The sequence below is a fragment of the Podarcis erhardii genome, assembly GCF_964252035.2.
Source record: "Podarcis erhardii genome assembly, chromosome: 3".
NCBI classification, from domain to species: domain Eukaryota; kingdom Metazoa; phylum Chordata; class Lepidosauria; order Squamata; family Lacertidae; genus Podarcis; species Podarcis erhardii.
This window is the reverse complement of record NC_138507.1, coordinates 2,986,023-3,008,322: the sequence shown is the minus strand read 5'-3', so window position 1 is coordinate 3,008,322 and position 22,300 is coordinate 2,986,023. Positions and strand designations below refer to the sequence as shown.

The following is a 22,300-nucleotide window of genomic DNA, read 5'->3' as shown; positions in this document are numbered from 1 at the left end:
TTGTAACTCGCTCTACGTGGGGCTGCCCTTGAGACTGACCCAGAAACTCCAGCGGGTGCAGAATGCCGCTGCGAGACTCCTTATGGGGTCTTCGCTGCGAGATCACATTCATCCGGTACTATACCAGCTGCACTGGCTCCCGGTGGAGTACAGGATCAGGTTTAAGGTGCTGGTTTTAACCTTTAAAGCCCTATACAGCCTAGGACCCTTGTACCTACGGGACCGCCTCTCCTGGTATGCCCCACAGAGAAACCTACGGTCTGCAAATAATAACATCCTCAAGGTCCCAGGCCTCAGAGAGGTTAGGTTGGCCTCAACTAGAGCCAGGGCCTTCTCGGCTGCGGCTCCAATCTGGTGGAACGCTCTGTCACAAGAGACTAGGGCCCTGCGGGACCTGACATCTTTCCGCAGGGCCTGCAAGACAGAGTTGTTCCACCAGGCCTTTGGTCAGGGCGCAGCCTGACTCCCTCCTCTGGCAACCTGCACAGAATTTTGCTTAATAGGTTGCCATTAATTTGATTTTAATTAATTTTTATAATGAAATATTTTTAGAATGTGTGATTATTTGATTGTTTGATTATTTGATTATTGTTAGCCGCCCTGAGCCCAGCTTCGGCTGGGGAGGGCGGGATATAAATAAAATTATTTATTATTATTTATTATTATTATTATTATTTACTGACAGCTAGCTAAATAAGAGAAATACATTGTTTCTATTGTCTCCGTCTGCTTTTAAAAAGGAGTAAAAGTAACTGAAAATTGAAACTAACTTTGGATTGTTTGAAACTGTGTTTAAAAGAAGACATTACTGATTAATATAAATAGAAACTGTTTCCCCCTAGTGGAAGCCTTTGAAACTGGTTGCTTTACAAGAGCTGGGCTAGGGGAATTTCCAGCTGCAAGATAAAGAACTGTGAGACTCTGGGACTGACCTTGAATCTTTTAAGTGCTATGGCAAATGGAAAGGAAAAAATAGACCAGTCAACTGCAGAAAAAACATTAAGGTCTGGGAGGACTTTGCAGCAACCCAGGAGAGGCTCAACACCAGGCCTCCCTGCTGCTGCTTCTTCTGCGGCCGCTTCTGTACCAGTACACTCAAAACCAAGAGGAATGTTGACAGAAGAGGCCTTAGCAGTTGCATTAACGAAAATAAATGATTCACTGGAACAGCTTAACAAGAAATCAGACGCGATAAATGTGAAAGTGGATGCTGCAACTACTAAAATTGACTTAAATACAGAAAATATAAATAATCTGGGACAAAAGGTGAATACCAATACAGAAATTATCAAGAAATTGATTCAGGAATCTACTTTGATACGGCAGACTGCGGAGGAAGCTAGGGAGAAAGCGGTTGCTGTGGAATGTAAAGTAACACAATTGGAGAGAGAGAGAGTCCCATCCCTACAGAGGCAACTTGATGAACATAAGTTGACGCTTGCTATGATTGAACTTAAAGAAAAACAGACAAATCTGAGGATCAGAGCCCTACCTGAACTGGAGAAGGAAAGTTTGATAGACTTTCTCACACAGGAATTTGCTGACTTTTGGGACTTGGACTTGGGTCAAGAAGAGTTTAAAATTGTGAGGGCCTTTAGACTTGGAAGAGGAGGGAAAAAAGAGAAGAACAGAATAAGAGATTGTTTGATCACTCTTCAAACTAAAGAAGAGAGAGATAGAATACTGGGTTGGCACTATCAGAAGAACTTAGAAGTACAACAGTCAAGAGTGGAAATTTTTAAAGACGTCCCGAAATATCTTCTGGATCTTAGGCCTAGCTACGGAGATTTGGTTGCCCTGTTGAGAAGGAATAAAATCATTTTTAGGTGGGAGTTTCCCCAAGGTCTATCTTTCAGTTTCAAAGGAAGGAAAATAAAAATAAGATCAGTAGAAGATAAAGTAAAGTTTTTGTACAAATACGAAGAAGATCTCCAGAAGGGACCTGGAAAAGAGCCAAGAGCATCGGATAGAAGATCACCAGATAGAGGAATAGAGCAAAGAGCATCGGATAGAAGATCACCAAACAGGGGAATATTGGATATATCAGCATTATCCTTTGGACTGGATCTCCCAGTGAACGTGTCACCACCACCACCAACAGAAGAAGAGCAAGCATTGGGTGCAGTTAGAGGAATATCAGCGTAATTACATGATGGCGTTGCAGGTTTTGAGTTGGAATGTTAATGGACTGAATTCCCCGGAAAAAAGGCGGAGAGTCTTTCATTTATTAAAAAAGAACATTTGGACTTGATTTGTCTACAAGAAACACATGTGATAAGGCTACACAGGAAGATATTGAGTAATAAAAGATTGGGCCAAGAATTTATCTCATCAGATAAAGTTAAAAAAAGAGGAGTGGTCCTTTATGCAAAGGAGAGCCTATCACCAAAATTCATATTTAAAGATGACCAAGGAAGATTTGTTGCAATTGAAATTCAATTACAAGGAGAGAAATTTCTAATTGTAGGTATTTATGCACCAAATGAAGGAAAATCGGAGTTCTTTAAGAAGTTACATGAGACCCTGATGGATTACATGGACTATAATATGATTTTGATGGGAGATATGAATGGAGTGGTGTCTACAAATATGGACAAGGCACAGAGACAGGTGGTCACCAAAGATGGTAGACTACCAAAAACCTTTTTTGACATGACTGAAAATATGAACTTAGTTGACATTTGGAGAGTGAAGAACCCTCTGGGAAGAGAGGGAACTTTCTTCTCTGAGGCTAAAATGACATGGACAAGAATTGACCAAATTTGGGTAACCAGGGGATTGGCTCCGAAGATCAGCAAAGTGGAGATCTGCCCCAAAACTTGCTCTGATCATAATGCTGTGAAGATGGAAATGAAATTGATGCCAACTGGTTCCTTTAGATGGAGGATGAATGATACTTTGTTTAGGAATGAAGAGGTGACCAGGAAGGCCCAAAAAACTCTAAGAGACTATTTCGAGATAAATATGAATACTACAGTGGAAAAAAGAGTAATTTGGGACGCAAGCAAAGCGTTTATGAGAGGATTCCTAATACAACAGAATGCAATTAAGAAGAGAACTCAGAATGAAAAAAAGGATAAAATCCTGGAAAAAATAAAGGAAGGAGAGAAGAAACTGAGAGCAAAACCAAAGTCACAGGAGATCCTGAAAGAGATAAAGTTATACCAAGTACAATATATGAAGTTGATGAATCAGGAAATAGAATGGAAGATTAAACAGATGAGGCAAAAGACATTTGAATCGGCAAACAAGTGTGGAAATAAAATAAAATCATTTTTAGGTGGGAGTTTCCCCAAGGTCTATCTTTCAGTTTCAAAGGAAGGAAAATAAAAATAAGATCAGTAGAAGATAAAGTAAAGTTTTTGTACAAATACGAAGAAGATCTCCAGAAGGGACCTGGAAAAGAGCCAAGAGCATCGGATAGAAGATCACCAGATAGAGGAATAGAGCAAAGAGCATCGGATAGAAGATCACCAAACAGGGGAATATTGGATATATCAGCATTATCCTTTGGACTGGATCTCCCAGTGAACGTGTCACCACCACCACCAACAGAAGAAGAGCAAGCATTGGGTGCAGTTAGAGGAATATCAGCGTAATTACATGATGGCGTTGCAGGTTTTGAGTTGGAATGTTAATGGACTGAATTCCCCGGAAAAAAGGCGGAGAGTCTTTCATTTATTAAAAAAGAACATTTGGACTTGATTTGTCTACAAGAAACACATGTGATAAGGCTACACAGGAAGATATTGAGTAATAAAAGATTGGGCCAAGAATTTATCTCATCAGATAAAGTTAAAAAAAGAGGAGTGGTCCTTTATGCAAAGGAGAGCCTATCACCAAAATTCATATTTAAAGATGACCAAGGAAGATTTGTTGCAATTGAAATTCAATTACAAGGAGAGAAATTTCTAATTGTAGGTATTTATGCACCAAATGAAGGAAAATCGGAGTTCTTTAAGAAGTTACATGAGACCCTGATGGATTACATGGACTATAATATGATTTTGATGGGAGATATGAATGGAGTGGTGTCTACAAATATGGACAAGGCACAGAGACAGGTGGTCACCAAAGATGGTAGACTACCAAAAACCTTTTTTGACATGACTGAAAATATGAACTTAGTTGACATTTGGAGAGTGAAGAACCCTCTGGGAAGAGAGGGAACTTTCTTCTCTGAGGCTAAAATGACATGGACAAGAATTGACCAAATTTGGGTAACCAGGGGATTGGCTCCGAAGATCAGCAAAGTGGAGATCTGCCCCAAAACTTGCTCTGATCATAATGCTGTGAAGATGGAAATGAAATTGATGCCAACTGGTTCCTTTAGATGGAGGATGAATGATACTTTGTTTAGGAATGAAGAGGTGACCAGGAAGGCCCAAAAAACTCTAAGAGACTATTTCGAGATAAATATGAATACTACAGTGGAAAAAAGAGTAATTTGGGACGCAAGCAAAGCGTTTATGAGAGGATTCCTAATACAACAGAATGCAATTAAGAAGAGAACTCAGAATGAAAAAAAGGATAAAATCCTGGAAAAAATAAAGGAAGGAGAGAAGAAACTGAGAGCAAAACCAAAGTCACAGGAGATCCTGAAAGAGATAAAGTTATACCAAGTACAATATATGAAGTTGATGAATCAGGAAATAGAATGGAAGATTAAACAGATGAGGCAAAAGACATTTGAATCGGCAAACAAGTGTGGAAATAAAATAAAATCATTTTTAGGTGGGAGTTTCCCCAAGGTCTATCTTTCAGTTTCAAAGGAAGGAAAATAAAAATAAGATCAGTAGAAGATAAAGTAAAGTTTTTGTACAAATACGAAGAAGATCTCCAGAAGGGACCTGGAAAAGAGCCAAGAGCATCGGATAGAAGATCACCAGATAGAGGAATAGAGCAAAGAGCATCGGATAGAAGATCACCAAACAGGGGAATATTGGATATATCAGCATTATCCTTTGGACTGGATCTCCCAGTGAACGTGTCACCACCACCACCAACAGAAGAAGAGCAAGCATTGGGTGCAGTTAGAGGAATATCAGCGTAATTACATGATGGCGTTGCAGGTTTTGAGTTGGAATGTTAATGGACTGAATTCCCCGGAAAAAAGGCGGAGAGTCTTTCATTTATTAAAAAAGAACATTTGGACTTGATTTGTCTACAAGAAACACATGTGATAAGGCTACACAGGAAGATATTGAGTAATAAAAGATTGGGCCAAGAATTTATCTCATCAGATAAAGTTAAAAAAAGAGGAGTGGTCCTTTATGCAAAGGAGAGCCTATCACCAAAATTCATATTTAAAGATGACCAAGGAAGATTTGTTGCAATTGAAATTCAATTACAAGGAGAGAAATTTCTAATTGTAGGTATTTATGCACCAAATGAAGGAAAATCGGAGTTCTTTAAGAAGTTACATGAGACCCTGATGGATTACATGGACTATAATATGATTTTGATGGGAGATATGAATGGAGTGGTGTCTACAAATATGGACAAGGCACAGAGACAGGTGGTCACCAAAGATGGTAGACTACCAAAAACCTTTTTTGACATGACTGAAAATATGAACTTAGTTGACATTTGGAGAGTGAAGAACCCTCTGGGAAGAGAGGGAACTTTCTTCTCTGAGGCTAAAATGACATGGACAAGAATTGACCAAATTTGGGTAACCAGGGGATTGGCTCCGAAGATCAGCAAAGTGGAGATCTGCCCCAAAACTTGCTCTGATCATAATGCTGTGAAGATGGAAATGAAATTGATGCCAACTGGTTCCTTTAGATGGAGGATGAATGATACTTTGTTTAGGAATGAAGAGGTGACCAGGAAGGCCCAAAAAACTCTAAGAGACTATTTCGAGATAAATATGAATACTACAGTGGAAAAAAGAGTAATTTGGGACGCAAGCAAAGCGTTTATGAGAGGATTCCTAATACAACAGAATGCAATTAAGAAGAGAACTCAGAATGAAAAAAAGGATAAAATCCTGGAAAAAATAAAGGAAGGAGAGAAGAAACTGAGAGCAAAACCAAAGTCACAGGAGATCCTGAAAGAGATAAAGTTATACCAAGTACAATATATGAAGTTGATGAATCAGGAAATAGAATGGAAGATTAAACAGATGAGGCAAAAGACATTTGAATCGGCAAACAAGTGTGGAAAATTGTTGGCCTGGCAAATGAAAAAAAGACAAAAACTCAATACTATTACGAATTTGGAAGTGGAAGGCAAGAATATACAGAACCCAGTGGAGATCAGGAAGTGTTTTCAGAGATATTTCAAACAACTTTATACACAGGAGAAGCAGAAAGAAATGGACATTGATCGATTTTTGAAAATAAATGGACTACACAAAATCTCTCAGGAAAAACAGCTAATGTTGAATTACAAAATAACGGATCAGGAGGTGGAAGGGGCCATCCAGAACATGCAATTAGGTAAATCTCCAAGACCAGATGGTTTGACTTCAAGATATTACAGATCTCTGAAAGAATGGTTAATACAACCATTGAAGGAAGTCTGCAATGAAATATTGGAAGGGAGAAAGGCACCAGAGTCATGGAAGGAAGCTTACATTACACTTATACCGAAAACAGAGACTGAAAAGACACAGCTTAAGAATTACCGCCCCATATCGCTGCTTAATGTGGATTACAAAATTTTTGCAGATATTTTGGCTAAAAGATTAAAAAAGGTGTTAGTAGAAGAAATTCATAAAGACCAAGCAGGCTTTCTCCCGGGCAGACACTTGTCTGACAACACGAGGAATATAATTAATATTCTAGAAAAATTACAAGTGAATATCAATACCAAGGCAGTTTTGATATTTGTGGATGCAGAGAAAGCCTTTGACAACATCACTTGGAGCTTTATGAAGAAGAATCTACAGGGGATGGGGGTAGGTCAAGGTTTTGAAAATGGTATAGGTGCAATTTACTCAGAACAAAAGGCAAAATTAATTGTGAACAATGTAGTGACAGAAGAGTTTAAGATTGAAAAAGGGACACGACAAGGTTGCCCAATTTCTCCATTGCTCTTCATATCGGTCCCTGAGGTATTGTTAAATATGATTAGAAAGGACCAAGAGGTTAAAGGTATACAAGTGGGAGCTAAACAGTACAAACTGAAAACATTTGCTGATGACTTAGTATTGACTTTACAGGAGCCAGAATCTAGTACTAAAAGGGTATTGGAACTGATTCAAGAATTCGGACAGGTAGCAGGTTTTAAGTTGAATAAGATGAAAACTAAGGTTTTAGAGAAAAATTTAACAGTGAATGAGAGAGAGAAGTTTCAGGAGGAGACAGGACTAACATTGGTTAAGAAAGTGAAATATTTACGGGTTAATATGACTGCCAAAAATGTGAATTTATTTAAGGATAATTATGAAAAATGTTGGATTGAAGTGAAAAAGGATTTAGAAATATGGACAAATTTGAAGTTATCATTGTTAGGCTGAATTGCTGTGATAAAAATGAATGTGCTGCCAAGGATGTTGTTTTTGTTTCAAACATTGCAAATTTTGGATAAGATGGATTGTTTCAAGAAGTGGCAGAAAGATATTTCCAGATTTGTTTGGCAGGGCAAGAAGCCTCGAATAAAATTTACGATATTAACTGATGCTAAAGGTGGATTTGCCCTGCCAGACCTTAAACTGTATTATGAATCAGCTGCTTTTTGCTGGCTGAGAGAATGGCTGCTTCTTGAAAACACTGACGTGTTGGATCTAGAAGGTTTCAATAATGCTTTTGGCTGGCATGCTTATTTGTGGTATGATAAGGTAAAAGCACACAAAGCTTTTAAAAATCATATTGTTAGAAAAGCATTGTTTAATGTTTGGATAAGATATAAGGATTTGTTAGAAAAGAAAACCCCAAGATGGTTGTCACCAATGGAAGCGAAGGCACAGAAAAAAACTCAATATGGAGGCCAAATGGCCGAAATATTGGGAAATTTTGGAACAAGATGGAGACAGAATAAAATTGCAGAGTTTCGAAAAATGGAAAAATTAAGTGCAAGATTGGCTCCATTATTATCAAATAATGGAGGCATACAATTTGGACAAAAAAGTTGGCTTCCAGGTGGAAAAATCAAAATTGGAAACAGTATTGTTAGACTCAAAAAATTAAGAATTTGTCAAGAATGTATAACTTGCTGCTGAAATGGAACACTCAGGATGAAATGGTGAAATCTGATATGATTAAATGGGCACAAGATGTTGGACATAACATAATGATGGCTGACTGGGAACAGTTATGGACCACAGGTATGAAATTTACGGCATGTAATGCCCTAAGAGAAAACTTAATGAAAATGATTTATAGGTGGTACATGACACCAGTCAAGCTTGCAAAAATTTACCATCTGCCCGACATTCTGGGAGATGATTTATAACGAAATGAAAAAGGTATTTAAATATACCTTCCTGAAGAAACCAGAGGCCTTTCTCCTGGGCATGGTCGGCCAATTGGTGCCAAAGAAGGATAGAACATTTTTTATGTATGCAACAACAGCAGCAAGAATACTCATCGCGAAGTATTGGAAGACACAAGATTTACCCACCCGGGAAGAATGGCAGATGAAGTTGATGGACTACATGGAACTGGCGGAAATGACTGGCAGAATCTGAGACCAGGGAGAAGAGTCGGTGGAAGAAGACTGGAAAAAGTTTAAAGATTATTTACGGAAATACTGTAAAATTAATGAATGCTAGAAAAATGTTGGAATGAAGTTATATGGCTTTAGTAGAAATGTTATAAGGAATTAAGTATAAATAGATTAATAGAGTATTAAAGGAAAAAATAAGGTTAGAATGTGTTAAGATAATTATAGGATAGAAAACAGAGGAAGATGGAAAGGAATTGCTGAAACAATTAACAGAAGTGGAATACAAAAAGGGAGGTGTGAGGAGGTCGCGGAAATAAGTGAATGAAAGATAAGATACTGAAATTATTTGATATGTTTTAAACTGTTTTTTTGTTTTGTTTCGTTAGTTTAAATGTGTTGGTGTTGTGTAGTGTTTTTGTGTTGTATTGTATTGTTCTTCTTTTTTGTAGTGTTTAAATTGTTGGGAAAGTAATAAATATTATTGATATAAAAAAAAGAAACCTCCTCTCTGCCCCTCAGCGCCCTCTGAAGCTGACCACCACCCACCCACCCCACTTCACCCCTCTACCTGCCAGGCAACTTTGAGGTGCTGGAAGCCATGGTTGAAGAGCAGCTCCTGCAGCTCCATCTGCACTGGCACATTGCGGTCAAAGGGCAAGCACAGCAGCCAGTGGAGGGGCTCAGGGCTGTGTGGGTCATTGCCCACCTGCATCTCGGGGTTGGCCCCTCCATGCGCCCCATGGCTGTGTGCCACCAAGAAGTGGAAGTGGAGTAGTGGCTTGCTGGGCACCTTGGTGGCCTGGCAGGTCGAGCCCAGGTCCAGCTGGAAGGAGCCATTTCCAGGACCAGGGGAGTTGTCACCGACATGCACACAGCAGAGCTAGGCTCCAGCACCAGGCCTGGGTCCTAGCAGATGTCATGAAAGGGAAACTACCCGCGGCTTCTGGTTCCACTCTGCTTTAATGGAGGCAGCTCCCATGACAGCAGGAGATTGTTGGTGAAGGAAAACCCAGGATGACTGAAGGTAATTATCATTGCAAATTCCCTCCAGGGACGGGGGGGGGGCGGGTGGACTTCATTTGCAGTTCGTCTCGGTACCTGGCTCTCGCTCAGGCATGGATTGTGGGAGGCAGGGAGGTGCTGAATGCAAAAAGTCTTACAAGGACAGGAAGAAACATCAAGGACAAAATAAGCCTCCAAAACCCCTCCAATGCCACCATTAAGAAGCAGAGGTTCTCCAATTAATCAGAGTTTAATTGGACAAAAGTACAGGCACATGCTAGAAGAGATGAGATCACAAACTGCGGAACAATAATAACTGCAAAGACTTTAAGGTTTGAATTTGAGATACGAGTAAGACTTCATTCGGTGCAAAAGATGGTGTGTGGGGAGGGGAGCTTATGGTTTCTTTATTTAAAGTTTTCTTTTCTACATTTATGATTTGGCAACCCTCCTCTTAATGTTAGTTCAAAGTAGTTGTATTTGTACAAGCAAGGACGGAAGAAATTGGTTTATCGATCTGGAATGTAACATTAAACGGGACTGTGTGTGTAAAAAAAAACAGGAGAAAGGGAGGGAAGCTCTATTTTGCAAAAGGTTTATGATGGAAACTTAGAGCTGACTCTTCCCCATCCTTTATTATTTACGGAGTGCACTGAATAATGCTAAGAGGACTTGGAATTTAATTTAATTGGAAGTATAATTGCTCATTTATCTTCAGTTGGACAGAAGGATGAAAGGAGTCTGTGAACTTGCCAAGGAACTGATAAGGTTCACTACTGAGTCATCTGCAGTTCAACAGACCACTCTTCTTCCTAGGCTGAGAGGGGAAAGGGTAAAAACAGGTTATTTATTGGGACACAGAGATTTTTGCATCTGTTGTTAAAGTTGTAAAACAATGAAGCATGAAACGGAGCAATTTATAAATTTCAGGAACAACAGTGGGATATCAGCCTTGCCCAAGGCATGATAGAGAACAGCAAGAACCGGGCGAAAGAAAGACATAACATCTTACAAGGACAGGAAGAAACATCACTGACAAAATAATTGCCACACACAGGAAGAACAAGGATATAGTTTGAGTTCTTCACTTGTAGTTTTATAAATTATTTAATGTGTCAACACGAATAGAAGTTATTAATATTGCAGTTGTTGTATAAGGGATTATTATTATGACCAGAATGTAATGGAAATTAATAAGATTTTGGAACACAGAAATAAAGCAAACCATCAAGCCATCAATTCTAGCATGTGGGAGGCCATCTCATCTAAATTATATAATTCAGTATTTGAACAATTGGTATTAATAATTGTATTATAAATTGGTATTCCTATAATGAGGATACTATTGGATTGTAATTGAAAACTAATAAAAATTATTATCAAAAAAAGAGAAGGGAAACAACCTGCCGACCACCTCCATCACCTGGCACAGAAAGGGCACCACCTCTCACCCGGCCCGGCCTTGGCTGCTTCCGTTCCCTCCGCCGACTGGAAAGAAGAGCTGCGTTTCGAGGTTCCACTCTTCAGACGGGCCCTGATAACAAAAAGCAGCAATTCTCACTCTCACACAAACATAAACAACTCATGCATTTGGAGTTTATAGTTGGATCAAGTCAAAGGTCTATAATCCTGCTCTCTCATCGACTCTGTGATACTAATGGTACCAAACAACACCCCCTCCCAGACATTTAGCCAAAATTTAAAAATCCAGCTGGACAAAACTTGAAACTGTGAAAAAGAGGATGTGTCCAGGGGGAAATGAGCTTGCAGGGCAGCAGCTGAAGAAGGAGCAAAAAGGGTTTTCTGGTGTGTGTGTTTCTTTGTGGCTGATTAGCTGCTCTCCCTGTGCAAAGGTCAGAGGGGGCAGGGTTTCTGTTGAGGCAGGTGAGTAGCTGGGGGAGGAGCTTATCAGAGCTTGCAGGGCAGTAAGAGCTGTTTGACAGTGGAATTTGCTGCCAAGGAGTGTGGTGGAGTCTCCTTCTTTGGAGGTCTTTAAGCAGAGGCTTGACAACCATATGTCAGGAGTGCTCTGATGGTGTTTCCTGCTTGGCAGGGGTTGGACTCGATGGCCCTTGTGGTCTCTTCCAACTCTATGATTCTATGATTCTATGATTCTATATGGCAACCCTAAACTTGTGCCTTCTCAAATCACTTCACAGCAAAGTGCTGTTTCCTCAGACCTTCAGGCACTCACCTGCAGCTCTCACTCCTACAACTGGAGATGCCAGGGCAGAATACCTCACTCAGGTGAGCAAGGGAAGGAGAAATCTACCAAGCATAGCTGTGGCAAGGGTCTTTCATGCCCCCTTTCCCCCCTCCCCTCTCGCAGTATAGGATCACTGTGTCTTGGCTTTCCTGCTTTGGAGAAATAATCTTCAACAGCAAGTAGCAGGGGCTCCTGTGCAGAAGACATGTTCCCCATATCCAGTCAATCTAGCTGTCAGTCATTGTAGATGCTGGTCAAGTAGTCCTGATTACATTTGTGCTGTAGGGCCACATCTTGGTCACATATCTTGGACACATAATAATAATAATAATAAATTTTATTTATATCCCGCCCTCCCCAGCCGAAGCCGGGCTCAGGGCGGCTAACAACACTAAAACAGTACAGCATTATAAAACAGTATAAAAATGGATTAAAATGAATTAAAATCAAAATTGATGGCAACCATAAACTAAAGTTTTGTAAAGATTGCCAGAGGAGGGAGTCAGGCTGCGCCCTGACCAAAGGCCTGGTGGAACAGCTCTGTCTTGCAGGCCCTGCGGAAAGATGTCAAGTCCTGCAGGGCCCTTGTCTCTTGTGAGAGAGCGTTCCACCAGGTTGGAGCCACAGCCGAAAAAGCCCTGGCTCTAGTTGAGGCCAGCCTAACCTCTCTGTGGCCTGGGACCTTCAAGATGTTTTTATTTGAAGATCGTAAGTTCCTCTGTGGGGCATACCAGGAGAGGCGGTCCCGTAGGTACGAGGGCCCTAGGCCGTATAGGGCTTTGAAGGTTAAAACCAGCACCTTAAACCTGATCCTGTACTCCACCGGGAGCCAGTGCAGCTGGTATAGCACCGGATGAATGTGATCTCTAAGCGAAGACCCCGTAAGGAGTCTCGCTGCAGCATTTTGCACCCGCTGGAGTTTCTGGGTCAGTCTCAAGGGCAGCCCCACGTAGAGCGAGTTACAATAATCCAGTCTGGAGGTGACCGTCGCGTGGATCACAGTGGCTAGGTCAGGGCGTGAGAGGTAAGGAGCCAGCTGCTTAGCTTGGCGGAGATGAAAAAATGCCGCCTTTGTTATAGCTGCAATCTGCGCCTCCATGGAGAGGGAGGTATCGAAGATTACACCCAAACTCTTAACGGACGGTGCTGGCACTAATTGCACCCCCGCAAGAGATGGGAGTTGCCCCCTCAACCCCCTGTCGTCCCGTCCCAGCCAGAGGACCTCTGTCTTCGAAGGATTTAACTTCCCTAGAACATCCCTAGCTAGTCAACAAGGTTTTCAGAAGAGGCTGTACTGGCTATACCACAATCAGTGGACTGCCTCCTTATTTTGTTTGTTTATTAATGTTATATCCCACCTTTCCTCCAAGGTGCTCAAGGTGGCCCACCCTGTGAAGGCTAAGGTGGGAGACTGCAAATGACTCATAATCACCCCATAAACTTCATGGCTGAGTGTGGATTTGAACTCTGGTCTCCCAGGTCCAACACCCTCAACACTGCACCACGCTGGCTTCTGTGAGATTCCTCTTATGGCATCTCATGTAAGCCAACTGAACACAAGGCTTTTCTGCATGAGCTGGCAGGTGGTCAGAGGGGGTAGTTGAACTTTACTAACATTTGCTGCAAACTGAAGAGTGTTTTGTGTAGTTTGTTGTTGTCGTTGCTAGAAATCCAAACTGGCCTCATCACCACTTTTAACCTGCAATATTAACAGTGGACTACATTGCAGGGCTGTCATACGTAAGCCAGTTCCTCTCAGCCACAGTCTGAATTATACAGATAACACACTGTATTGACGCACAATATGCTATGAATGTTATTTTGTCCAGAGGAAAGGATAGTTTCATGGTGCTAATGAATTGTTTCCAAAAGCAAAGGCAATATTCTATTAGGTAGTAAAAAGAATTTCTTCTGCAGCTGTGTTTGCTCCTTTGGCAAAATAGGATTAGAATCTTACTCAGGAGTAGCAGATATGGCAGCATTCGTTTACTTCCTAACCTTACTGACTGTGTCCTCCCCTTCTATTGTCTTCTTACACCTCCCTCTTGATGTGTGTGTGCACACCCTCTCCCAATTATCTTGCTAGCTCTTGGGCTAGAGACCTGTGTTTTTCTTTTTGTTACTCTGTAAATAAACATGATGCATTGGAGGTTTAGTGTTCTGTTCATTTGCTGGATATATGAATAAATATTATGAATGTTTTAAATTGTAGTGGCTGTTTTTCCTCCCTTTATATTTTGTGGCAGCTAATTGCTTGCAATAAATTCAGACTGATTTTTAACTTTAGGTAGGAAATATATCCAGGTACCCAGAGGTTTACAAGCATTTTAGCAATTCAGATGCAATGCAATACATTAACCAGAGGAGGGTTACAGTCTGACACTGGGTGCTGAATGTTTGTCAGCCAGTTTCTTCAGATTATGAATTACAGAGCATTTAATGATACGACTAACCCCTCCAGTTTACACACACAGTTTCGTAGAAGCAATAACATTGCTTCTACACAACGGTGTTTAGTATTTTGAACGTGGTGAAAGCATGCACACATACACAGAAGTAAATTTAATTGAAAAAAATGGACTTGGTTCCATGTAACATGTTTAGGACAGTGAGGGGAAACGTGTGGCCCTCCAGACAGTGCTGGACTCCCAACTCCTCAACAGCATTGGGGAAGGAGGGTCACCCCAATCACACCCTTGCCATTTCTAAAGGTTTTCTTTGCTTTTGATCTAGTTACCAGAAAGGCAAACTCCATTTCCCCCTAGCCTTTAAAAATAAATAAAAAATAGCTGTGATTTAGATGCCTTTCATTTGTCTCAGACCCGACCTAGATAAAACAATTTCTGATTTAAAGTGCTGGCAATCATGTTTGTTTGTTTGTTTGTTTTTATTTAGCAAGATTTATATATCTAATAATTTAAAAAACACACTGAAGTAGTTTACATTTAGGACTGGGGTTTAATAATATTTGCATTTTACCCTGCTTTACCCTTCCTCTAGCTATGGATTCACTTGTTTCCTATGTTGGCTAATATATAATTCTGTGTAAACCAAACTCATGTGTATTTTAAACAATACATTGTTTGAATAGTTGATATCACAGGGCCCATGTACTTTCCCCCTTCTTGGAGCCATCACCACCACCACAACTGTATTTTACGAATAAATAGATTTGTGCACTTAGTTACCCCACCTGCTGTCTCAGAAACTCCCCAGTCATGTGAACTTTAAGTAAATGATTCCGTTTTTTGTTCCTCTTCAAGTGCCCACAACTAGTGAGATTTTCAGTATTCAACCCTTGATATCTGAAGGATGAAACTTGGGGCTACTTGAAATTGTTTAGTAATTACCAGAGAACCATCACTTATACAGAGACTAACGTGGGAGTGCATTTTCTATGACCCAGTCTCTTCCATATCCAATAACATGTAATTATCGAGCCTAAGAAGTCCAGCGAAGGATTGTTGAACTAACCTGACTTCCTCCCCGCCCCTTTTTTTGAACACTGAACTTAACAATAATGGACCTGGAGTAATAATTAACAGGCATTCCTATTCAGCTACCTATACTTGTCCTAGGATCAGTGCTTTTTTTGGGGGGGGGGTACTCAAGACTACGCAGCAGTGGCACCTCTATTTTTTTTTTTAAATGTGGTACTTACTGTAACAACTTCATGGTGAGTAGGATCACTAGTGCAAGAAATGTAGCATCTTCATGCATTTTAAGATTGAGGAGTGTAATAAATCAGCTTATTCTCATGACAGAACTCTGAATGTATCTCAGCTTCATGTCTAGTTTTATACAGATTAATTCAACTACATGGACTTCCAGTTCTGCCTCCGTTACAGCCCATTCCTGATTCCAGGTATGCCAACAGAGTGTCTGCTTACTGTGACAGAACAGCAGGATTAGAACTGATTTGTTCTTAGCCGCTCTGAGCCCGGCCTTGGCTGGGGAGGGCGGGGTATGAATAAAAAATTATTATTATTATTATTATTATTATTATTATTATTATTATTAAACTGACTTATGCATGTTTTATGGCCTTTAGCTAATTACATCCATCCAGCTCAATACCTTACAAATAGTTACTATGTACATCCACCCAGCACCATTTTGAGATAATATGTATGCACTTAATCATGACTGATGATGAAATAAGCAGCCAACTTCTAGAGTTGTCTAGAATTGCAGTTGTAACCCAAGATGTAAAATAGTTGCATTTGACATGACTTTAGCTGGTCATATGGCAATTCTCCATTTTAACTGTTTATCACATAATGCCCCTGCAAAAATGGTAACATATGAAGTTTCATTACATATAACTTGGTATGAGAAAGGCATGAATATATCAATGGATATTTATATGGATATTCCCAGGCCTATCTTCAATACCCTTACTTATAACTAAGTTCAGTTCATTTAAGCAACACTTAATTCTTAATCATTGTGCTTAGGACCAGGTCAAAGCTGTCTTCTGAAATCATTTTTTCCTGCTGAGCATATGTTGTGAATGCTTTACATGTCTAGGTCACAGCTTCCAACTATTTGGGAAGCAGATTAAACAGGATATAGAGAAGATGGGGAATCTGTTCCCCAGCAAATGCTGTTGCACTACAACACTCAACATTGGTGACCACTGGCTGTGCTGGCTGGGCCTGATGGGCACTGAAATCCAACAACAGCTGGAGGACAATAGGCTTCCCATTCCTGATCTATATGGTTGAATTGGAATGCATGTTGAAGTATTTGCATTTCCGGGTCAGCACACCAAAATCAACAGGAGCTGATTTCACCAGTGTTCTACAGTTAGCAATGGTTATTCTAACTGGTAGGGGACACGGGTGGTGCTGTGGTGTAAATCACAGAGCCTAGGGCTTGCCGATCAGAAGGTCAGCGGTTCGAATCCCCGCGACGGGGTGAGCTCCTGTTGTTCGGTCCCAGCTCCTGCCAACCTAGCAGTTTGAAAGCATGTCAAAGTGCAAGTAGATAAATAGGTACTGTTCCGGTGAGAAGGTAAATGGCGTTTCGGTACGCTGCTCTGGTTCACCAGAAGCGGCTTAGTTACGCTGGCCACATGACCCGGAAGCTGTCTGTGGACAAATGCCGGCTCCCTCAGCCAGTAAAGCGAGATGAGCCCCGCAACTCCAGAGTTGTCTGCGACTGGACTTAACGGTCAGGGGTCCCTTTACTTTTACCTTTATGCTAACTGGTACTTAGTTACTTGTAATCAAGTAATATGGGAAAATAACATCTTACTTAAGAAAACATAAGTAAAAATGATGGGGCCACAACCTGACAGGAAGGCATGCATTAGTTCAGGAAATGCTTGGCTTAGTCCCTGGCACTCTGCCAGGACAGGACGTGGCTATTTTGCTTTGGTGGTGGTATGGCAATTTGCTTAGAGCTGATATTCATTCATTCATGTATTATAGCAGGCCTCACTCCTGTTGCTGAAAACAGATTTTGGAGCTAAGCTCTGATAACCTTGCATGTGTTCGATAGGCATTTCATTGGCCACTGTGAGAACACAATGCTGGACTAGATGGGCCATTGGCCTGATCCAGCAGGCTCGTCCTATGTTCTTATATTTTTGGTGCTCTAGATGAATGATCACAGGACCCATTCTAAGTTCACATAATTAAAATGAATTACTTGGTTATAGGAGATCAAATTTTGTTTGTACTCATTCCATCACATTTTAAATGAACCTTAAATTAGCTGAGAGGCAAATGTTCCACCACAAATGGTTGGTAAACTGGGTGGAGTATATTCTACTAATGCCATATGAGAGTCTTTCATCATTTTTGTGAAGCATGTACTTCTGTGTGGTGTGTTTCCGTGCGCTGCTCTGGTTCGCCAGAAGCGGCTTAGTCCTGCTGGCCACAAGACCCAGAAGCTGTCTGCAGACAAACGGCTAGTAAAGCGAGGTGAGCGCCGCAACCCCAGAGTCGTCCGCGGCTGGACCTAACGGTCAGGGGTCCCTTTACCTTACAGCAGGGGTAGACAACCTAAGGCCCATGGGCCGGGTGCAGCCCAATCGCCTTCTCAGTCCAGCCCACGGACAGTCTGGGAATCAGCGTCTATTAATGTGAGTAGAATGTGTCCTTTTATTTAAAATGCATCTCTGGGTTACCGGTATTTGTGGGGCCTGCCTGGTGTTTTTACATTAGTAGAATGTGTGCTTTTATTTAAAATGCACCTCTGGGTTATTTGTGGGGCATAGGAATTCATTCATTTTTTTTCTTCAAAAATGGTCTGAGGGATGGTGGACTGGCCCATGGCTGCAAAAGGTTGCTGACCCCTGCCTTACAGTACTTGAAGTACAGTTCATATATCTGACTCAGGTCCATGACAGCTTATGTCATTGTAAATGTGTTAGTCTTGCTGAGAGTAAAGCAACAGTGTGGTAACTTACCTGAACCAGTGAGTGGGGGGGGGGCAATAGGCAGAAAGGCAACCTATTCTTCTCTTGTTGATTTCTTCCTGAGTAACTTTCTGTAGATTGTTTTTCTTCAGGCTTTACTTCCTTCCTGCTTCTTCTCCGTTAGTGTTAGTGTTAGTGTTAGTGTTAGTGTTAGTGTTAACGTTATGTTTGTCACATGTAAATTTGTACTCAGGATGACTTAAGTTTCTTTTCCCCTTTTAAACATATTTTATTCTTTTTTATTACAGAAAACATGTTTCATTTTCCTTTCAACCAGCAGTCTTACCAGACTATTTACTTCTGCACTCCCCTGCTATATATCCCAAACTTTAGCATAGGGCCTTCTTGGTAGTGACACCCTCCTTGTGGAACACCCTCCCTTCAGATATCAAGGAGATTAACTACTACATAGCTTTTAGAAGACATCTGAAGACAGCCCTGTATTGGGAAGTTTTTAATGTTTGATGTTTTATTACGTTTTGATATATGCTGTAAGCTGCCCAGAGTGGCTACAGTATAAATAATAAAATCATCATCATCATCATCAACATGGGCAAGTCTTAGGGTGCCACAAAACCTTTTGTTGCTTTTGCTGCAACAGACTAATATGGCTCAGGAAATTGACTTCTGTTGGGAATATTGACATGCTTAAAGTTAGAACTAAAATGCTACTCTGTACAGTATCCACTGGTTATGTGCATGAGCTGGTTCTCCCTATTTGTTTGATAAATATTACTACCTAGGATGTGGACCATCCTGAGACCTGCAGGTATAGGGCAGTGTATAAATTCAGTAGAGGGGGGGGGGAGGAAATGTTTCCTGATTCAAAAAAGCCCTGCCAAAAAGAAGGAAAGAAATGATGTACTTGTTAGTATGTTGTGATAAAAAGTGGACCTACCTTATGTGAGAAACTCCTTTCTGTAATATGACAGGCATCAACAACTGTGTGCTTTAGGGGTCTATCAAAACCATGGCTCTTTGCCACTTCCTAATAATTGAGGTCAATTTGAACTGCTTTTGGAGCTCTAACGATGATGTTCATTAAATTGTTTTATTGCTTTTTTATTACTGCTTTTGTAAACTGCTTTGAGATTTATTTATTTTTTTATAGAAAGTGTCTTCAAATTGTTTTAAAGAAATTTATACTTCTGGGGGGGTGTATAGAGAACAGTTATGTTCTGTGGTTGCAGTGTGTGATCACATCAATGGTGTAGAGGGAAAGCAAGCAAATGAAAAACACATTTTCACTGGCTGGGAAAAGGTTTATCAAATGATGGAAAGGTGCAGTGGGGAAGACATCCCTGTTGGTGCGGTGTGTGTGTGTGTATTTTAGGTTAGTTGGTTAGCAGGGATCACACAGTTTCTAATCAACTTGGAGAAGCATTTCAAAATAGTGGGAAATGGGGAGTGAATGATGCCACAACACACAATCTAGCAGGTGCATTGTTTTGTATCCAGCACAGTAGCTGGAGAAAAGATGTTTGTGGTCTCCTGCAACAGCTGTGTACTAATGAGTGACTCTATACATTAACACACTGGTCTCAAAATGCCCTTAGCAGAGTAAGATAACAGAAGAAGAGAAAGCTTAAAATCATATGCTTTGGAAAGCAATAGTGCACTTGCTTTTGTAAAATGTAAGTCTGTCTATCCCTTTGTTTAAAAAGCCGCCCAATCTGCAGTCCAGGTAAATCCACCTACATTAAACCAATCTAAGCCCCATCAAGTTCAAGCTGATCTACAGCTCAGCTAAGTACAAGGATCTTAAGTTGATTAATACCCTGACACTATACATGTTTCTTGGAAATAAGTCTTATTGAAATCAATGGGACATGCTACTAAGTAATATGTTTAGAATTGGAGTTTTAGCCAATTGGCTTAAATCCTAATAATTCACATTAATTGGATTTGAGAATCTGGCAACCATTAAACGTTCTCTGTCCATTAAACCTAGACAGGAGATATTTGATGTAGAATAAGTAGTACAGTCACGAAGATCTTCATTGTCTGCATTGGATTCTATTTGATGTTCCAGGGAGGTGACAGGTTCTTAGAATTGCTGAACCTAAACCGACTTGTTTGGAAATTACAACCCATGTCAGAAGTGTAGTTTTTGGTGATCTTCCACAAAAATAGCTCCAAATCTTCTTCTTCAATAGCTTTGGGCAAAACAAAAACAAGAAGCTCAAGCAAAAAGGTAGTGAAAGTCACTATGGCAAGATTCTTCTTTTCAGTGTAGGACTTTATTGTCCAGGATAATACCAGGTGTTACTATACTGTGTCCCAAAGCTGACATTTGCACAGCACAGTGATGTTGCCATGTATACTCAATGAATACATGCCATACAGCAAAAAGTAAAGTGCATTCATGAATAACAAATTAAACACCAGCTTTTTAGTCACAGTGATAAACGAAAAGTGTCTTATCCAATTCTCAGCTGTTAACTGAACACCTGTCTTCCAACTTTTGGCAACCTAGCCTAGCATCTGTCAGCATAAGCCCAACAAATAGGTTTAGGTGGGGATATGTAATAAATAATAAAAAGATAACAGAAATCAAAAAAAGGAGAAATGTTTTAGGAAAGAATCTGACCTTTGGCATTTCCAAAAAAGCATTGAAGTAGTAGTTTAATTTTAGGCATAGGTGTGCGTACGGGGTGTTCCAGGTGTGCCCAGGCACACCCTAATGTCTGGAGGTGAGAAAGTGTCTTTGTGAGTCCCTGACCTTCCCCAGCTGTAGTAGAGCATGGCCCTGCCATGTCGACCAGGCTGATCCTCCATGTATCCCAGTGAGCTGTGCCCCAGGCCCCTGGGCAGGCCATGGTGCCCACCTCCATATTAGCCTTGATCACCAGTGGCTGGTGAATTGGGTTCTGAGGAGCCTACCACACATCACTTTTTGTGGAGACATCTGTGGAGGTGAGAGGCTGATTTTGTGGGGCAAGCACATGTGGAAGCCCTGCATGTATTATCTCAAGCAACATTCCCCTGAGTGCTCCTGCCCCCTTTTCCACAAAGGCAAAAATCCATGGGTGCACACCATGGGAGTAGCCAGGGGGGCAGTTGCCCCCATCAGTAAAAATCAATACAAATCAATACAAATGTGATTTGCCTCTTTAACATCATTGCTATCCCACAGAACATGTATTTTTATTTTTATTTTTTAATTTTTCACTCAGCTGTACAATAATGTGGAATAAATTGTGACTTGGTTAGAAAACTCTAGAAGTTGAGTTTGTTCCTTAAAGGAAAAACTGTAATATGGTATCAGTGTTTGACTCAAGTGTTAGACTAAAAAAGTAAATGGAGGGAACGTAAGCAAAACATGGCTGTGTTCTCAAAGGGTGTGGCAGGAAAGGATTGCAAGGGTGGTGAGAAGATTCAAGGACAATCAAAGAAATATTTAAATATTTCAGTGTAGTATATATAGTATAATTTTTTTTTGCAGAATATAGATATCTTTTCAAAATGAGAGCAAGAGCATCAAGTGATACTTAGTTGTGATTCAGAGTCGCCATTCGACCAGAGTGCTAGAGAAGACTAGTTTATACTTATATTCTGGGAATGATTCATGTTCTTATCTAACTGCATTGCTTTATATTTTCTGGATGTCCCGTTATCATATTTTAAAGTAGAATTTTTTTTATTTATTCTGAAAGTGTGACTCAGAGAAAAAAGTTTGAAAGCCACTGTTATAGACAGTGATCATCTTAGATTCTAAGCATTATGTTGTGAGTTAATGAGGGAGGTGAAAATAGCTTCTGTGTTTTGTACCTTGAGAAGTGTTGGCCCTTGTCAATCGTATCTGAAAAGCAAGCTGTTCTTTTTAAATGTTTTACCCTGAGTCATGGGGTCACTTGAAATGCTCAAGAGATTTACACAGGATGTAGTGAATGATCTGCTGACTTCAATCAATGCAATTGTAGCATTAAGAAACACAGTATAGAACATTGTAAAAAAAAAAAATCACTTCAAATATAGCTCTCTCTGAGACCTGTGTCTGCAGCAAAGAAACATGAATATCTCCCAATATGCATACTCATTACCTCCTGAGT

General features: G+C 40.5%; 1 long non-coding RNA gene across 1 annotated transcript; it reads right to left on the bottom strand.

The window, feature by feature from the left end:
• Positions 1-10,006: 10,006 nt before the first annotated feature.
• LOC309338505 lies at positions 10,007-15,138 on the bottom strand. Its single transcript, XR_014154947.1, has 3 exons — positions 15,015-15,138; positions 11,067-11,134; positions 10,007-10,432 (listed from the first exon to the last, which is right to left on the bottom strand). It is a non-coding gene; the product is annotated as an uncharacterized lncRNA (long non-coding RNA).
• Between the last annotated feature and the right edge of the window lie 7,162 nt (positions 15,139-22,300).